Source organism: Sciurus carolinensis, chromosome 11 (genome assembly GCF_902686445.1).
Source record: "Sciurus carolinensis chromosome 11, mSciCar1.2, whole genome shotgun sequence".
NCBI lineage: Eukaryota > Metazoa > Chordata > Mammalia > Rodentia > Sciuridae > Sciurus > Sciurus carolinensis.
The window spans coordinates 98,094,653-98,113,384 of record NC_062223.1 but is presented as its reverse complement, the minus strand read 5'-3'; positions in this window follow the sequence as shown (position 1 = coordinate 98,113,384).

Here is an 18,732-nt window from a genome sequence, read left to right as displayed (position 1 = left end):
TGGCATATGGAAATCTGAAAATAACTATCCATAGATGAAATAAACTACCCTGAAAGAAAGGGAATTTGCAGCTATATTATTAAATATTGATGAGAGATTGGTTGAGATATTAAGATTGACCAGATATTAAATACTACAGGAGACTGTTCATAGAATGGGTTAAGAAGGGAATTAAAGATTTGTTATGGCAATGCATCCTATAAAGTCCAAAAGTTCTAAGACATCACGCTTGTCTCACTTTGAGCTACTCAGGAAAGGAAGGTGAAGAGAACACAATTTTTCTCCTATAGTTCATAGCCCAGGTTTCCACAAAAGAAATAAGAGGTTAATCATATAATCTTCAATTTTACAAGGATTTTTCCACACGTAAGACTGAACATATCTTTACAAAGACCTACAATGGTTGCAGTTATATTTAATGTAATCAGTATAATTCATACTCCAAGTGGATAAATATTATATTCTAAATCTTCCTGGAACTATTTTCTAATTTTCCTTACCAAAAAATATTCATTTGTATTTCAATTAGTTACCTTTTAAGTAAACAAAAAACAAACATTTCTATGGGAAACTGTTACCATAATGCTTGTTATGGACATCTAATACAAATTAGCACAGAAGGAAACTGGGACTCAAGAGCCTGTGTTCATAACAACACTGCCAAAAAACTTACTGATAAAAATAGAATAAAGAGCTACAGGTTTTATCTTAACCACAGGGTAGGGTTTGCCTCTAATCAAGTAGCCATTAGGATCTCCACAGGGACTGATATGAAATTAAGAAAACAAATTTGGTTAATTTTGCTGTTGATTATTGAGGGAAAGTTAAGTCATTTAAATGTCGTACCCAGAATAAAATACATTTTATATTCAAAACTGCCACAAACTTTTAAAACCAGCCATTTTTACACCGGAAACTATTGATATAATGTCTATCGTAAATATATATTACTAATTAGATAATGAAATGGTAGAGGAATAATACCAGTCCTTATTGGTCAGGCCAAGTCCACCTAGAGAAAGAATCAAAGTGATGACTAACTATCCACTGGAAGCTCTCTGCAGTGGCACTACAACCTCCTTACTTAGTTTCATTTTTTTCCATAGAATTTATAAAATTCTAAAATAACTTATGTATTAACATACTACAGTTGATATAATGATATACCACAAACTGGGTGACATTAACAAAGTAAAGCAGTTCAAAGGCTTGAAGTCCAAAATTAAAGTGTCTACAGTATTGGTTTCCTTCTAAGGAAAAAGGAAAAATCTGTTCCAGACTTCTCTCCTTGAGTTTTAGATGATTGTCTTCAACCTGTCTTCGCATCATCTTGACTCTCTGTGTGTGTGTGTGTGTGTGTGTGTCCAAAATTATTCTTTTTAAATGGATGGATATGTTGGACTGGAACCAACCCTAATGATATCATTTTATTTTGATTAGAAGGCTTTATATGCAAATAGGGTTATATTCTGGTGTACAGGATGTTAGTACATCAACATTAGGTTATATCACTAATTTTTTATTATTTATTATCTCCTCTATGCCTATAATCACAACTAGAATATAGACTCTCAGAAAGTATTTCTCCATGTTTTGTTCACTGATGTATCTCAATTACTAAGCACCATACCTAACAATTAATGGGTACACAAAAACATTTCTGTGTACTGAATAAATATTCTTAATGGCTTCAAATATTTATTGAGTAGGGTATGCCAAGTGTTTGTCATGGATTATCAGAAATTATGTGATATAGATACTACAATAAATATGTCCATTGTAAAGTTGAGCAAATTTAAGCTTTGTGAGCCAAGATACTTGTCCAACACATCAAAGCTCACAAGATTTGGAAATGGAAGTTAAGTCTAAGATCTCTGACTACTTCATTATTATGCTTAGACTCCATGAGGTAGTTAGAAATAACAGAGCAGTGATTTTTCATCTATGATGGGGAGAGATATCTTTAAAAAATGATGTAAATATTTACTATATATCCACTTAAAAATCCTCATCTAAACAAAAATGGTTTGTGATTGGCAGAAGAGTGATCCTTAAAAGCAGAAAGGGGAAAAAACTGAGGAGTGGGATAACTGTGTCGAAAGATGGGTCCATTCCAAGTTTTCTGAGGAATCTCGATAATGCTTTCCAGAGTGGTTGCACCAATTTGCAACTCCACCAGCAATGTACAAATGTGCCTTTTTCCCCACAATACTACAGTAGTGCAGCCACATCAATGTTTATAGCAGTTCAATTCACAATAGCTAGATTGTGAAACCAACCTAGATGCCCTTCAACAGATGAATGGATAAAGAAACTGTGGTATATATACACAATGGAATATTATTCAGCCATAAAGAAGAATAATATGACATTTGCAGATAAATGGATGAAATTGGAGAATATTATGCTAGTGAAATAAGCCAATCCCAAAAAAACCAAAGGTCCACTTATCAGAGAAAACATTCGGCCTTTGGTTTGACAATATATAAAAGGGGGAGGGTGATGGGGGAAAGAGAAGAATGAAGGAACTTTGGATGGTGTAAAGGAAAATGGAGTGGGAGGGGGTGGGTGACAGAAAAATAGTAGAATTAAACAGACAGTATTACTCTATGTATATGTATGATTACACAAATGGTGTGAATCTACATTGTGTACAACCATATAAATGAAAAGCTGTACCCCATTTGTGTACAATGAATCAAAATGCAGTCTGTAAAAATAAAAAATATTTTAATAATTAAAAACAAAAAACAAGAAAACCAAATGCCCAATGTTTTCCCTGATAAGTGGATGATGATAGGTAATGGGGGTGGGGGATGGGGGGTGAGAGAAGAATGAAGGAACTTTAGATTACGCAGAGGAAAATGAGGTGGGAAGGGGAAGGGGGTATGAAAGATGGTGAAATGAGACAAACATCATTGCCCTAGGTACAAGTATGATAACACGAATGGTATGAATCTACATCGTGTACAACCACAGAAATGAAAAGATGTACCCCATTTGTGTACAATGAATCAAAATGCAGTCTGTAAAAAGTTAAAAGCTAAATAAAAATAATAAAAATTTAAAAAGAAAAAAATAAATAAAAATAGAAAACAAATTAAAAAAAGAAAATAAAAAAAAAATTTTTAAATGTAGAAAGGGGAGACAGAAAAGCAGGTCACCAGAGAGACGCAACATGAGAACTTAATCTGCTGTTGCTTTTGAAGATGAAGGAAGAGATGTGAGCCAAGGAGTGCTGGCAGCCTCTAAGCTTGAAATGGTAGAAAAATGGATTGTCTTTCCAGAAAAGGAGGAAAACTTACCAACATCTTGATATTAGCCCATTGAGATCTGGTTCTTCCAATCTATAGAATTGTAAACTAGTAAATGTTAATGCTTAAACCATCAAGGAAAATATAATTGGTTACAGCAGAAATAAAAAAAATACATATATAGAGAGAGTAAGAGACAATTGGGAATTCTAAAAGAGGGGGAATTAAAATCTTAATGAATATGTTAAATTGCATTAGTTCTTAAGGGAATGAAAACAAAAACAAAATGAGATACCAGTTCCTCCTCTTGAGATAGGCAAAGATGAAGAGGACAATATCACGTACTGGTGACCCCCTTGAGAAATGCATTTTCGTGCATTTTGGCAACATATATAAAAGGCCCCACAAACTTTCAGAATTTAAACATTCAGAAGGTTATACTAAGGACTCAATTAGATAAGAGTACAATAGTACAGAATACAATGCTCACTGAAGCATTATTATTTCTATTGTAGGAAATACTTAAATAACTAACAATAGAGAATTAGTAAAATGAGTTATGACTTGTTGCTACAGAAAAACACTATGAAGTAATTTAAAATAAGAAGGCAACTATATCAATTAACTAGAAGTTTATTATTCATTTTAAAGGAAAAAAGACATTTAAAATATTATTAAAATAATCCCATCCAGATTTTTGTAATACTTTTTGTTATTACTACTTTTATACACACACACACACACACACACACACACACACACACTTAAATAAAGTTAGTAATAAATTTCATTTAACATTCTCCTTTCTGATTTGGATGCCTTTTCTTTCTTTCTCTTGCCTACTTGCTCTGGGTATGACTTCTAGTGCAATGCTGAATTGAAGTTAACAAAGGTAGGTATCTTTGTGTCATCCCAATCCTAGAGGAAAATCTTCCAATGTTTCACCATTAAGAATGATATTTACCGTGGGCTTGTCAAACACGAACTACTGTGTTGAGGAATAGTCTTTCTGTACCCAGGTTGCTGAGAATTTTTATCACGAATGGATGTTGAATTTTGACAAATGCTTTTTCTACAGGTATCGAATCAACATGTTCATATAGTTTTACCCTTACTTTTATTATGTGTATAATTTAAATATTTTATTTGTATTTTGTTTATACAATTACAATTGGAAAATTTTGCAAAAACATTAACACCAGTCTTTTTCATAGTGATCATCTCAGAATAATGAGATTTTGGACTACCTTATTTCTTACTTTGTGCAGACCTGTATTTTCAACAGCATATTTCTTGATTCATACTTAAATTCTTAAAAATGAGTTCAGAGAACAGTATATATATGAAGAGAGGAAACAAATTACACCAAAGAAATAAAGACACCATAACTATTGATTGTTATGTACTATTCACTCTGTTAAGTCTTTTATAGGCAGTATCATTTTTTATTTAATCTTTCCAAGAAGTCTGAGACAGAGGTAATACTCTTGAGTACATTTTTCAGATAAGAAAACTGAGGTTCAAAGACTCAGGTAAGGTATTAAAAATTATTGTTAGTACATTTTTTAGCCAAGATTAGATCTTTCCCAGATTGTACACAGGATTAAAATAACTACAAAGGAAAAAAGAAGAAGAAAAGAAAAAATAAAACCAGCAAGGGTGTAGAGGGATTAGAATTTGTGGTAAAGTCAAAATTTACATACAACCAGGGGAGACAACAGAATTATGAGTTAAATTCAGGTGCTGGTCAGAATCCAATGAAGTGATACTCCCCAAATTCATGAGAGCTGAGGGTAAACAGGAGGGAGAATAGTTTGGAGTTTAAGTATATTTTGAAAATTTGGGCTTTTCAGAATTCATTAGCATCACCAATTCTGAATATCCCTTATAAATATTTACAGATTCACAATAGAATAAATCTACATCTGTACTTCTTTGGAAATTTCACAACTCTGTCTCCATCTCCCCTCCATACAAAAATAAAAAGAGTTCAAGGTTAGTTATTGTAACTGTTGGAATATTTTATAATCATAATTCGATTTGGATATAAAAATACATCCTGTATACATAGAATACATAGCTTTCCCAGAAAAATTGAATAAGCATTTATAAATATTCAGATATTGTATTTTTCCTCTTCTTAAAGCTAATTGACATTTCTCTATGTTTTGAATATTCTCAGCTAAACCAGATGGACAAGAATGTTTTACTTTGTTCTATTAGCTACAATCAACATATGTATGTGTGCATGTGTGTGTTTGTGTCTGTATATTTTAAACTAGGCATTCAATTAGTCAGTCCTCTCTGGCTGAACTTGTATAACATCTGCTGCGGCAAATGACAAATATGTTTTTGAAAGCATATCCAAACAGATACCAGTGACATCCATTCATAAGCTGGCTATCTTGTTATGCCACTAGTACACTGTACAGCTAGCTAAGGGTGAGTCACTGAGGCTTTGTAGTTTTTGAAATGTTTTTATCTTATCAGATCATAGTTGTAATATCCCACTTAACTAAGTCATTGTCAACTAGAAGACTACAAAATATCTCTTGGGAATGGTTCCAGTATTCATTCTTCAGGGGACCAAGATAATTAAGTCATCCATCAATGCTGATGTTTGCTTAGATGTGTGATGTTTCCTTGTTGTCCTGACCTTGGTGTGTCTGGTGCTCAGATAAAGCCTGTGATGGATAGGTGAGCAGTCATAACTACCTTGAGGCTTGAACAGCCTGGTGAGCTCTAAGTGAGGAGAACAGTATATTTATCCTTCTATTTTCAATCATCTTGACTTTCTCCCAGAATGTGCCACTTCAGTCCCAACACTCAAGCTGAGTTACTTATTCCTTCTTGGAAACCCATAGCCCTTGCCAGTTACCTTGAGTACAGTCCTTAGCAACATGTATGACTGATGATTGTCTATCATGTCTAGTGATCTCTTCAAAAGGCTAGATTATATCTTATTCAGTTTGTCTCCCTTACTGATTACTATATGAAAATAGATTAATAAGGAATAGGTATATAATTATTTACTTTTACTTTTGTCTAAACAGGGATTGGCATAGACATTGCTGGAAGAATGATATTTTTCAAAAGAAAACAGAAAAGAGAAAAATTAATTTATATAGTGCTAAATAAATTGTGTTGTTAACACTTTGCTGTCTAGTACAGGTTGTCTTTGGTACCACAAACACAAAATGAAGTCATTATTACTGTGACTTTTACTACTATCAATGTTCTCAAATTAAAGTTTTTCTCTTGATTAATGTATTTATACTTGAACAGTGACAACTTCCTCCTCCTTGAAATGCTTGGTTTGGATTTTTCCATAACTCATCCAAGGTGCTCTTTCTCAGTTACTCTTGCTGTATCTCCTTATATCCCTGACATCTTAAAGCTGGAGTTAGTTTGTACCTCTCTCCTTTCTATTTACACTTGCTTTTGAAAAGATATCACTCAATTTTATGACTTGAAATTTCATCTGAAGTTAAAAATTTTTTAATCTGTTTCTAGCCCACTCCTCTTCCCTAAATACAGATTCATGCACCTGTCTTTTCAACATCTCCACTTACTGTATGAAAGATACCACTAACTTAGCATGTCCAAAAGTAAACTCCTGGTCTATCCCTAAGCCATCACTATCTTTTGTATTTACAGACTTCTCAACTTTAATTAATGTCAACTCCACTGTCCACTTCAACCCCACAATTTGAAAACCATCCTTTCTCTCACACTCACATCCAATTTTTCAGAACGTCATCTTGACTCTGTATTAAAAACAGGCCTGTACCATCATTGCGATCTCTCTGACCTCATCTTCTACTCCATCCCATTCTCTTTCTCCACTTCAGCCACACTATGTTTCAAACACATCATCCACACTCCAGCCTCAGGGTCTTTTTGCTTTCTTTTCCTCTGCTTGAGTGATCTGCCACCCGGTCTATAAAACATTTTTCCTTATCTCAGCATGTCTTCATGCAAAAGTCACCTTGTCTGGAGGCCTCCCTGGATTTTCTTTCTTTAAATGAAAACTCCTAACATCCTACCATCTTCTGTGTTTTATTGTTCTCTAAAGCATTTATCATATTCTTAAAGCATTTGCTTATTTATTTTTCACTCAACTCTCTCACTACTGACGGTATGCTCCATTCAAGCAGGTATGGATGTCTGCTTTATTATGAATTGTTTCCTAATGTATGGTATAGTGCCTTGCACAGAAAAGATTCCAGAAGTGTATATTAAAGAGACAAATGAGTTCTAATAAAAGTAGACTTTCTTTTTTTTAATTTTTTTTTTTTATTTTTAGAGACTGCACTTTGATTCATTGTACACAAATAGGGCACATCTTTTCATTTCTATGGTTTTGCACAATGTAGATTCATACCATTCGTGTAATCATACGTGTACATAGGGTATGATGTCTGTCTCATTCCACCATTTTTCATACCCCAACTCCCTCTCATTACCCTCTACAGAATATAAAGTTCCTCCATTCTTCTCTCACCCCCAAACTCCCACCCCCATTATGTATCAACACTCACTTACCAGGGAAAACATTTGGCCTTTGGGTTTTTGAAATTGACTTGTTTCACTTAGCATGATATTCTCCAATTCCATTCATTTATCTGCAAATGCCGTAATATTATTCTTCTTTATGGTTGAATAATATTCCATTGTGTATATTTACCACAGTTTCTTTTTCCATTCATCTGTTTAAGGGCATCTTGGTTGGTTCCACAATCTAGCTATTGTGAATTGAGTTACTATAAACATTGATGTGGCTGCATTACTGCAGTATGCTGCTTTTAAGTTCTTTGGGTATAAACTGAGGAGTAGGATAACTGGGTCAAAAGGTGGACTTCCAAGTTTTCCAAGTTTTCTGAGGACTTTCCACAGTGCTTTCCAGAGTGGCTGCACCAATTTGCAACTCCATCAGCAATGTAAAAGTGTGCCTTTTCCCCCACATCCACACCATCTATTACTGTTTGTGTTCTTGATAATAGCCATTCTAATTGGAGTAAATAAGCACTAATCATGCATTCTTAATGCCTTATTTTATTTTATTTATTTTTGCAATATCTTGTCTCACACATTTCTGGTGAAGGCTAATATTTGAGATTACCTTGGGTTTATTTAATCTGCTGTTAGCTTTGAATAAACTATTGAGCTATAAACTTATATTTAGTTGAAATAATTTATAAATTATAGTTTGTAAGATTATGACAAAAACAAATATAATTTAGATGCAAATATTAGGTCTTGTCAAAGGAAAAACAGTATTCATGGACATATTCTTTCTAAAATTATTGTAACTTTTTAGCAGATAAAAACAGTGAGATCCAATTAAATACACAATTTGTAACTAAGGTATTATCATTATAATTTAATAATGAATTTTATGCTTAAAAATTAGGTGACCAAGGTAAATGGCATATGTAAACACTTAGGTTTATATCACTCATGTTGAGCCAAACCAAATATGCATAGGTTTCCTTCTCTTCAGTAAGTTTTTCAGTCTCTATAAAACTAGAAGTAATTGGCTTTCCCCTTGAAAACAAGCATAATCTATAATTTTGATAAACATTTTAGTTTGGACTGCCATTACATTTATTGAAAAACCATAACTATAATACATAAACTTCACATACAACCAAATCTAGTAACTCTTCTTACATTAGTATAGTATTCTTGTCACAAGTTACGAACAGGTATTGAATAAAAATTAACTGAAATTCAACAGTTATCCAGATTTAAGTTTTCCCTTAAGTCATTACTCTAAGAGACCATGTAAGATATCATATTGCATTTAGTAGTCATGTTTCTTGGTCTCCTCATGACTGACAGTTTCTCAGATGTCCCTTTTTCTTGAAGACCTCACTGATTTTGATGAGTGATTGTCAAGTATGTTATATCATGTCCTTCAATTTGTTTTTCTTTGCTTCCCCAATTTTTACATTTTATTTTTTCTTTTTAATAAATAAGTGGACATATTAATGGGGCGCAATGTGATATTTCAATACACATATGCAATTTGTAGTGATTATATTGTGGTAATTAGCATTTCCATCTCCTGAGTGCTTCTCTTCTAGTTATTCATATATATTCATACACATCCTATATGTTAATAACTAAATATATAAAATATCAAATCAATATTAAATGATGAAGAAAATCTTTATTCACACATATTTTACATTTTGTTGTGATCTTAGTCACCCTACTGTGTTTTAGAGTGCTAAAACATATTCCTCCTATTGAACTGTGTTTGGTACCTGTTAGTGAACCTTTTTTTATGTGCCCCCACACACTTTCTATTCTCCCCTCCTCCATTTAAGATCAACTATTTCAATTGCCACATGTAGTATTTGGCCTGTGTCTGGTTTATTTCACTTAACAGGATGCCCTTCAGTTCCATCCATTTTGCTGCAAATGACAGAATTTCATGCTTTTTATGGCTGAATAATATTTCAGTTTGTGTGTGTGTGTAATCACATTTTATTTATCCATTTACCTTCTCTTCACCTTCAGAACTCCCATAAAATGAACATTTGTTCATTTGGTAGTATCTCATAAATTTCATAGTCTTTTACTCATCCTTTATGATTTTTTTCTTATCTGATAGGATTATTTTAAAATGATTTGTCTTCAAGTTCAGAAATTCTTTCTTCTGCTTAACCAAGTCTATTATGAGTCTCAAATTCATTCTTATTCGACTTATTGAATTCTTTGGTTTAAAGATTTCTATTTGGTTTTTACAATGATATCTGTTAAATTTTGCATTCACATCATGAATTGTTTTCTGAATTTCATTGAACTCTCTATTCTCTTGTATCTCATTGATTCTTCTTAAAACCATTAGTTGAATTATTTTCTGGGCATTTCATCAATTTCATTTCCTTTGGAATCTGGAGCTGCAAAGTTATTATGTTCCTTTGGAGGCATCATGCTAACTTGCTTTTTCATATTTTTGTTATGAACCAAAGCCAACATAACTTACCAAACTGAGACCCTGAGACATATCTTTAGGATAAAATCTTTTGCCATAAATGCTACCTTATAAAATTAGCAGAGACCTATCCACAAATGAATGACTAAAGAAAATATGGTATACAGACCCAAGGAAGTTTTATTCAGTCATAAAAAAGAACAAACTGATGTCACTTCCAGGAAAATGGATGGAACTAGATAACATTATATTAAGAAAAATAAGTGAAACTCAGAAAGAAAAGTGCCATCTGTTTTTTGTCATATGTGGAAACTAGAGAGAAAATGGTGGAAAAACAGCTTCTCATGAAAATAGAAAGGAGATGGTTAGGGTAGAGAAAGAAGATTGGAAAAGGGAAATAGGTGGGCAAGGTGAGGTAATAGGGAGTGAAATGGATCAATTTATGTCATATGCATGTACAAATATGCAACAATGAAACCCACCATTGTGTAGGATTAATAAGCACCAATATAAAAACTGTGTTAGGTGAAAGGAGTCATTTTTATAGAGTTGCTTTTATGGCAAAAGATTTTCTCCTGAAAACATATCAGGGTGTCAGTTTGCTAAGTTATAGTGTTTGGAGTTCAAATTAGACACTGTACAGTAACCTCCATATAGCTTCTGCACTTGTCATAAACAGCTCAGGATGTGGCACATGTGCAGTGAGTTCAGACAGGTAGTTTGTCATTGAAGGATTATAAGGGTGGGATGCTCTGTTCAGGTGGTTGTGGTGAACACAGTAGTGGCAGTGGGGTATCAACCATGTGGTAATTCTAGCAGGCACAGGCGAGTATGCCTCAGTAGGATTGTAGAGTTCATATACCAGTGATAACCATGCACTAAGTCAGTCTCTCAGGTTATACAAGGTCAGGGCTACTATAGCAGGCCCAGGTAGGCATGGTATAGCTCATGTAGTAGCAGAGTACTTCTGCATGCCAAGTGCACTCTGTTAATCTCTGGATACATTTTATGGGTAGAGTCCTGCCAGCATACCCAGGCAATGCAACACAACCCAGTGTAATGCCTGTCTGTTAGCCTCTGCAGGCCATGCAGTGGTGGAGCCACTCCAAAGGCCTGTGAAGGTGAGCTGTACACAGCAATGAGAGCAGAATAGTTGTGTTTGTTCTCAAAATGGGGCTATGCAGCAGCAGACTATATGGAGGGGAGTGCTACTTGAACTGAGTTTCCACTCTGGATCACTCTGGTGTCTATTACCCACTAACTCCTTAGCTAGACTCAGGACTTAACAGGGATGAAGGATTCCTCAACAGCAAAAACTTCAAGTGTCTATGGTGCCAATGTGGGCTGCTGGGGTTTCCCATTTATATACTCCCCATTGTGGGAAGACTTTCTCAGTTTAAACTGGTCTGGGCTATGACAATCAGGCAGTCAATGCAAACACTTCTTTCCCTTCTTACCAGAACATCTGGAGTCTCTGCTATACCTTTTTCATTTTTCCTTTTTTCATCAACACTGCATTATAGCACTGTCCCTAAATATCCAGCCAAATAGTAATGTTTTTTTCTTCATTTTTGATCTTTCTTTGTAGGGGGAAGCAGGTTGGGTGCTTCTAGTCAACCATCTTGTCAGAACTTGCCTGTCCTTCAATTTGTATTTGTGTAATATTTTTCTCCTTATTAAGGTTGGGTTTAAGGGTTTTTGAGAATTCAAGAGAGACAAAATATGATTTTTTCACATCATATTATGTTAGTATTGTCAACATGATTTATCACTGTTCATGTTATTAACCTTTATCACTTGGCTGATATAGTATTTGTCAAATTTTTCCAATATACAGTTAATTTCCCCCTGTTTCATAATTTACTATTTGGAATGAAGACATTATTGTATTCATACTTAAGAAGTGGATAGTTATGCTAGTTTCATGGAGATGGAGTCTTTACATAAGTCATTCAGAATTATTTGGCTTTCTTTTTTTCTCCATTGATTTATTCATTCAGTCATTTACACAAAATTTTAGGCAACATTGTTCAAAAATGATCCTTTCTCTGTTGGACTGTGATATGATTTGGAGGTGAGGAGTCCCCCAAAATCTCACATAAGACCATGCAAGAAGGTTCAGAGGAGAAACGATTGGGTTGTGAAAATCTTAACTCAATCAGTGATTTAATCCCCTGATAGGGATTAACTGAGTGGTAACTGATGGTAGGGTGTGACTGGAAGAGGTGGGAACTGGAGTGTGACTTTGGGTATATATTTTTATTTGGCAAGTGGACTGTTTCTGCTTCTTGATCACCATGATGTGAGCTGCTTCCCTCTGCCATACTCTCCTACAATTATGTTCAGTCTCACCTCAAGCCCTGAGATATAGAGCCAGTCTTCTATGGACTAAGATCTCTGAAACCATGAGCTCTGTAATAAACTTTTCCTCCTCTATTATTGTTTTGGTTGGATCCTTGTGGTCACAGCAGTGAAAAATCTGATTAAAACAGACTGCCTTTGCTCTACCATCAGTTATCAACTGATTATATTTGTATATATCTATATAATTATCAGTTACCAACTGATTATATTTGTATATATATCTATTTGTATATATTATATATATATATGGTTTCTCTGTTTTGTTTCATTAATCTATGTGATATTATTCATTAATACCATACTGCCTTGATTATTATAGCTTTTCAGTAAGTCTTAAAATTAGGGAGTGTGAAACTTCCATCTTTATTCTTCTTTTTCAGTTATTGTCGTGGCTATTCTAGGATTTTACTTTTCCATATTCACTTTAAAATCAGTTTTTATGATCTCTATAGCTTGCTAAAATTTTGGTTGAGATAACATTGAATTCCTATATTAACTTAGAAAGATTTGACCTCTTTCCAATATTCAGTTAGTTTTCCCCTGCAGGAATATGGGATGTCTCTCCCTTTGTACAGATCTTGAATGTATTTAATCATGATTTCTTTTGAACACAGATTCTATACTTTTTTTTTTTTTTTTTTTTGGTACTAGGGATTGAACCCAGTGGTGCTTAACCACTGAGAAACTTCCCCAGCCCTTTTTATATTGAGATAGGGTCTCACTAAGTTGCTTAAGGCCTTGCTACATTGCTGGGGCTGACTTTGAACTTGTGATCTTCCTGCTTTAACCTCCCAAGCCCCTGGGATTACAGGCATGTGCCACTGTGCCCAGCTAGATTCTAGGTATTTTTTTTAAAGATTTCTATGTAATTTCTCTGGTTTCTCACTTTATAAATTTAGCTTATAAATACAAATTTATAGTAGACCTCCATTTATGTTTACTTATATATTTATGAGATGCCTCCATCTTAATTACACTAATATTTATATTTTACTTAAAATTGCATGCAGGTTACATTTAATCATATAATGTGTGGGTCTTTGAGGTTGCCCATAGGCATTAAGCACATCTGATGGCAGGTCAGGAAACATTAATTAGCATAGGAGCGAAGAGACCTGGAACCTGGGGAGAGGCGAGTGGAAGCACTAGCAGAAGCATTTAGTAGAGGCACATCTGACTAACTGCTTCTCTGGTCATCCTGGGAATCCTATGAGATCACTGAAAGCATTTCTCATGCTTAACCCTCCATAATACATGAAGTATAAATAAGCAACTCAGCCATCAAAGTAGAAATAATGTTAACACTTGCAGCTCGTGCTTATTTAGTGAAAAATGTCATAAGAATTTTAGGGAACAGTGAATGTTGCATATCAAGATAAAGACCACACCCCGTCTACCTCCCTTTGCTCTAAGTATCTTCCCAAATTATCTTAATTTTTACCAGACATAATATGAACTAAAAATATGTATTTATAAGAAGTTAGTGTGAAGAACAGCTGGTATACCCTTAAAATAGTATATTATATGCATTACTCCTCATAAATAGTTTAGAACTCTCATTGAAGGAAAAAAGGAAAACTTTATCCAACAATTCTGTTTTAATGTTGCAGTATATCTGTAGCAGTTTATATCATAAATATATATATTGAAATTCTATATAACAAATGGGGAGTTACAAATGAGATCTAAGAGGAAACAAATCTTTTGAACTGCAGTACATTTTTCACTTTAGAGTTATAATAATCAACAATGATCCATAACAGATTATTACCCTAAACTCTAATAAATCCTCTGCCCTCATATCATAAGCACTTAAGAATGACTTGGGGCCATAGTGGCAAGGTTTATATTTCACCCTGTCTTTATATCATCCAGGATATATACAACTCGGAGCCTATATTATCTTAACACATACTTCTATGCATGACTGCAACTAGAATCTATTGCCAAGGGCTCAAAGTGGAATAACAATTGTTCTCCACACTCCAAGAGAATTGAAATGACCAAAAGAATCATCAAATACAATATAATATTAGTGACAGCAGATACTTTTCACCTTTAGCCACTCAAAAAGAGGCAAATCGTAAAATATGCAGCCTTTTAAAGTAGATCATAATATTTATTTATATGCATTACATTGAGTCACCTCTGAGGTTCACTACTGACATGAGCAGACATTTGTCCTTGGTTGGGAGAGACCAGAAAGCACCAGGAAATTAATCATGTTTCACTTATGAACAAATAGGTCATGTTTATTCTTACACAGTGTAATATTATAAGCATTATTATATTCACGAATATGTAAGTTGAACTGAACCCAACAACATAATATCACATTAACAAAGCTACTGTGTGAAAGACATATTGGGGAGATTGAGAGAATTTACCATTTTAGAAGGTCAGATTGAAAGAGTGGGTTGAAAAAAAGTAAATTCTAAAGAATTAAAATAGATAATATATATGCATAGAACAAAATTAAACTCTGCTGAAAATTTTGATCACTGTTCTGGTGCAGTATTGTGCTTTTACAGTTTTACTACATATCATTAAAATTCAGAAATACTGGTACTACCACTCATGCATCATAAAGAAATATTCAAACCATATGGGATGGCGACATTTACGCCTCCACATTTGATTAATCCAGGCAATACATAAAATGTTAAAGTTTGAACATAAAGTAATTTCGAAACAGACTAGAAAATTTGCTAAACTTTGTAATTCACTTTTATTTCTATTTTTATTATGTTTAATATTGCCATTAATAGCTAACATTATTGAATGTTTGCCACATGTCTGGCATTGGGCTAATTGGTCTCTGTGCATCAATTCGCTTAAGATTAACAATGACAATATTGAGGTTGGTGTAATTATTTTCCCAACTTTACAGTTGATAAAACATATTCAAAGAGATTAGTAAATTTGGGCCAGATCTTACTTCTTATTTATTTGTAGCCTGGACTGGGGGCACAGGTCAGACTGACTCAACCCATTCTTTTCACCACTATTGTTACACCGTGTTTGTTGAAACTCAGCTTTATGCCAGGTGCTGTAGTAGGTAAAGGAAAACAAAAATTCATAAGACATTCTCCTTTGACTTGAGCTCATAACCTATAAAGGAAATGTAGAATCAGTGACTAATATTATAATAGGTTTTGTATGATAGAGTTGTAGAGTTCCTGATGCATAAAAAAATATATATTTTATATATATATATATATATATATATATATATATATATATATATCAGGCAGAGCTGGGATAAGACTTTCAGGATATGTAAGATTTTTCTAGGGGAAAAAAAGTGCTTACAAGAAGTCCCTAAAATCCTAAATATGAAAAAGAAAACTTCTTTTATGTTTTATTCTACAACAGAGGGTCAACATGAAAATGAGACTGTTCTGCTTCTGGCAATTGGCAGAGATTTTATATGTTGGTTGCCATAAAAGGGTATAAAAATAGGAACATGATGAAGGATGTAATCCAGATGTTCTACTAAAATTAAGTAAGCATTTTCAGTTTTCAGAATGATATGGCCTAAAGGTAAGCAAGTCTAGGAAAGCACATTCTGTTCTGGGTGGTTTGAGTTCAAATTTGTGATTCTTTGACATATGAAGTCTACAGAAAACCATCCCAAGTTACTTAGTTATTTCAGAAATCAAAACCATTTGCAACCCTCCCTCTGTCAAAAGGTTCTTCCCTTAAGATTCTCATGCCCAGGTCTACACTAGCCACACTCTTTGTTAAACCACAGAGTTTATGGTCTCTGTCTTGGTTATGAAGTATCAATTGGATATTTTAGGCTGTAGAATTATTTACTATATGGACTGTCAAGTGAGTAGAAGAACAGCATTTAAGACTCTGAATATGGGTTTTTTTCCAAGATGGCAGACTAGAGGGTGGCTGCATTTCATGTTGCTCCAGGACTCAGGATTCAAAAGAGGAGATATTGAGATACTTGGGACCAACTCAAAGCCACCGGGTGAGTCTCTCCCGTTGGGGAGACGTCCCAGATAGGGCGGTAGTACCGGAACGCAGAGAACTTTGTGAAGTAGAGTTGCCCAGCGAGACACCCCTCCCCCTGCTGGAGCAGTGAACACGGACAACTGGGAGCTTTGTAGAGGAGGCTGCGCAGCACAACGCTTGGTTTCAGAGCAACCCGCTGGGGCTCCAGCAGCTGCCCAGAGGAGGAGGAGGTGCACAGTGAGTAGTTGCTTGGTCTCTAAGCGACCACACAGAACACTGGGTAGCTGCCTGGAGGAAGAGGCAGGCAGCGGGTCGCTGGGGCTCGGAGCGTCTGTACGGGGCTCCAGGTGGCTGCTCAGAGGAGGGGCCGCATAGCCAGGTGATTAGGTGCAAAGCACGGTCCCAGGACCTAGGCGGCTTCTCGGTGGAAGAGCTGCACAGAGACAAGCTGAGGGGCAGAGCGAAGGTTCCAGGACTGCGGGCAGCTTCTCTGAGGAGAGGCAGCCTAACAAGACTCATCTACGAAGGGTGAGGCTCCCAGGCCCAGGAGGTAGGTCCGGACCCCTGGGAACATTGCCTAGGAAGGCTGCTCTGCCCAGGCGGTAGGTGTGGGTTGAAGGGAACCGCCAGGAGGGGAACTGACCAGTTAGACCTCCCCACTGGGTGAGTCTTCCCCGCTGGGGGAGGTTTTCACACAAGGTCGGTAAAACCAGAGACATAGGTCCAAATAGGCCTTGCCTCAGCCCGCAGCCTAGTTCCCCTGTGGTTGACCATTGGTCAACAAGTGGAGGCACCTCTGCCACTAGCAAGGAATATACCCCACCTGAAGGCCACCACCCCTAGAGAGGCAGCTTCCTTGTGGAGCACCACAGTATCAACTTCCTCCAAGACTTTAGGCTACTGAAGGCTAAGAGGGGATATACTAGAAATCTTCAGGGACATTATAAGTCAATAGAGGAAATCTGCAACATCTCAGCAGTCCACTGATACCTGAACAATATGAGAAAACAAGGGAAGAGAATGCCTCAAACAAATCTAGATGTTACATCAATAAAATCCAATGACAGCATAGCAGAAGAAATGACAGAAAGGGAGTTCAGAATGTACATAATTAACATGATAAGAGAAGCAAACAATGAAAGAGCAAATGCAGGCATTAAATGATCACACCAATCGACAGGTAAAAGAGCAAATAAAGGAAGCAAAAGATCATTCCAATAAAGAGTTAGAGATATTGAAAAAAAAACAAACAGAAATCCTTGAAATGAAGGAAACAATAAACCAAATTAAGGACTCCATAGAAAGCACAACCAATAGGATAGAACACCTGGAAGACGGAACCTCAGATATTGAAGACAAAATATTTAACCTTGAAAATAAAGTTGACCTAACAGAAAAAATGGTAAGAAATCATGAAAAGAATCTACAAGAACTATGGGATATCATGAAAAGGCCAAATTTAAGAATTATTGGGATTGAGGAAGGCTTAGAGAAACAAACCAAAGGAATGAACAATCTATTCAATGAAATAATTTCAGAAAATTTCCTGGATCTGAAGAATGAAATGGAAAATCAAGTTCAAGAGGATTACAGGACTCCAAATACACAAAATTACAACAGACCCACACCAAGGCACATTATAATGAAAATACCTAACATACAAAATAAAGACAGAATTTTAAAGGCTGTGAGAGAAAAGAACCAAATTACATTCAGGGGGAAACCAATATGAATATCAGCAGATATTTCAATCCAGATCCTAAAAGTTAGAAGGGCCTGGAACAACATTTTTCAAGCCCTGAAAGAAAATGGATGCCAACCAAGAATCTTATACACAGCAAAACTTACCTTCAGATTTGACAATGAAATAAAATCCTTCCATGATAAACAAAAGCTAAAAGAATTTACAAAAAGAAAGCCAGCATTACAGAACAGTCTCAGCAAAATATTCCATGAGGAAGAGATGAAAAACAAAGAAGCAAATCAGGAAAGGGAGGAACTATCCTAAAGGAACTATCAAATAAAGGAGGAACCAAGTCGTGTTAAAAATAAATAAGTAAATAAATAAAATGAGCCAAATGACCAGGAATACAAATCATATCTCAATAATAACCCTGAATATTAATGGCCTGAATTCATCAATCAAATGACATTAATGGAATATTGGATTAAAAAGAAAGATCCAACAATATGTTGCCTATA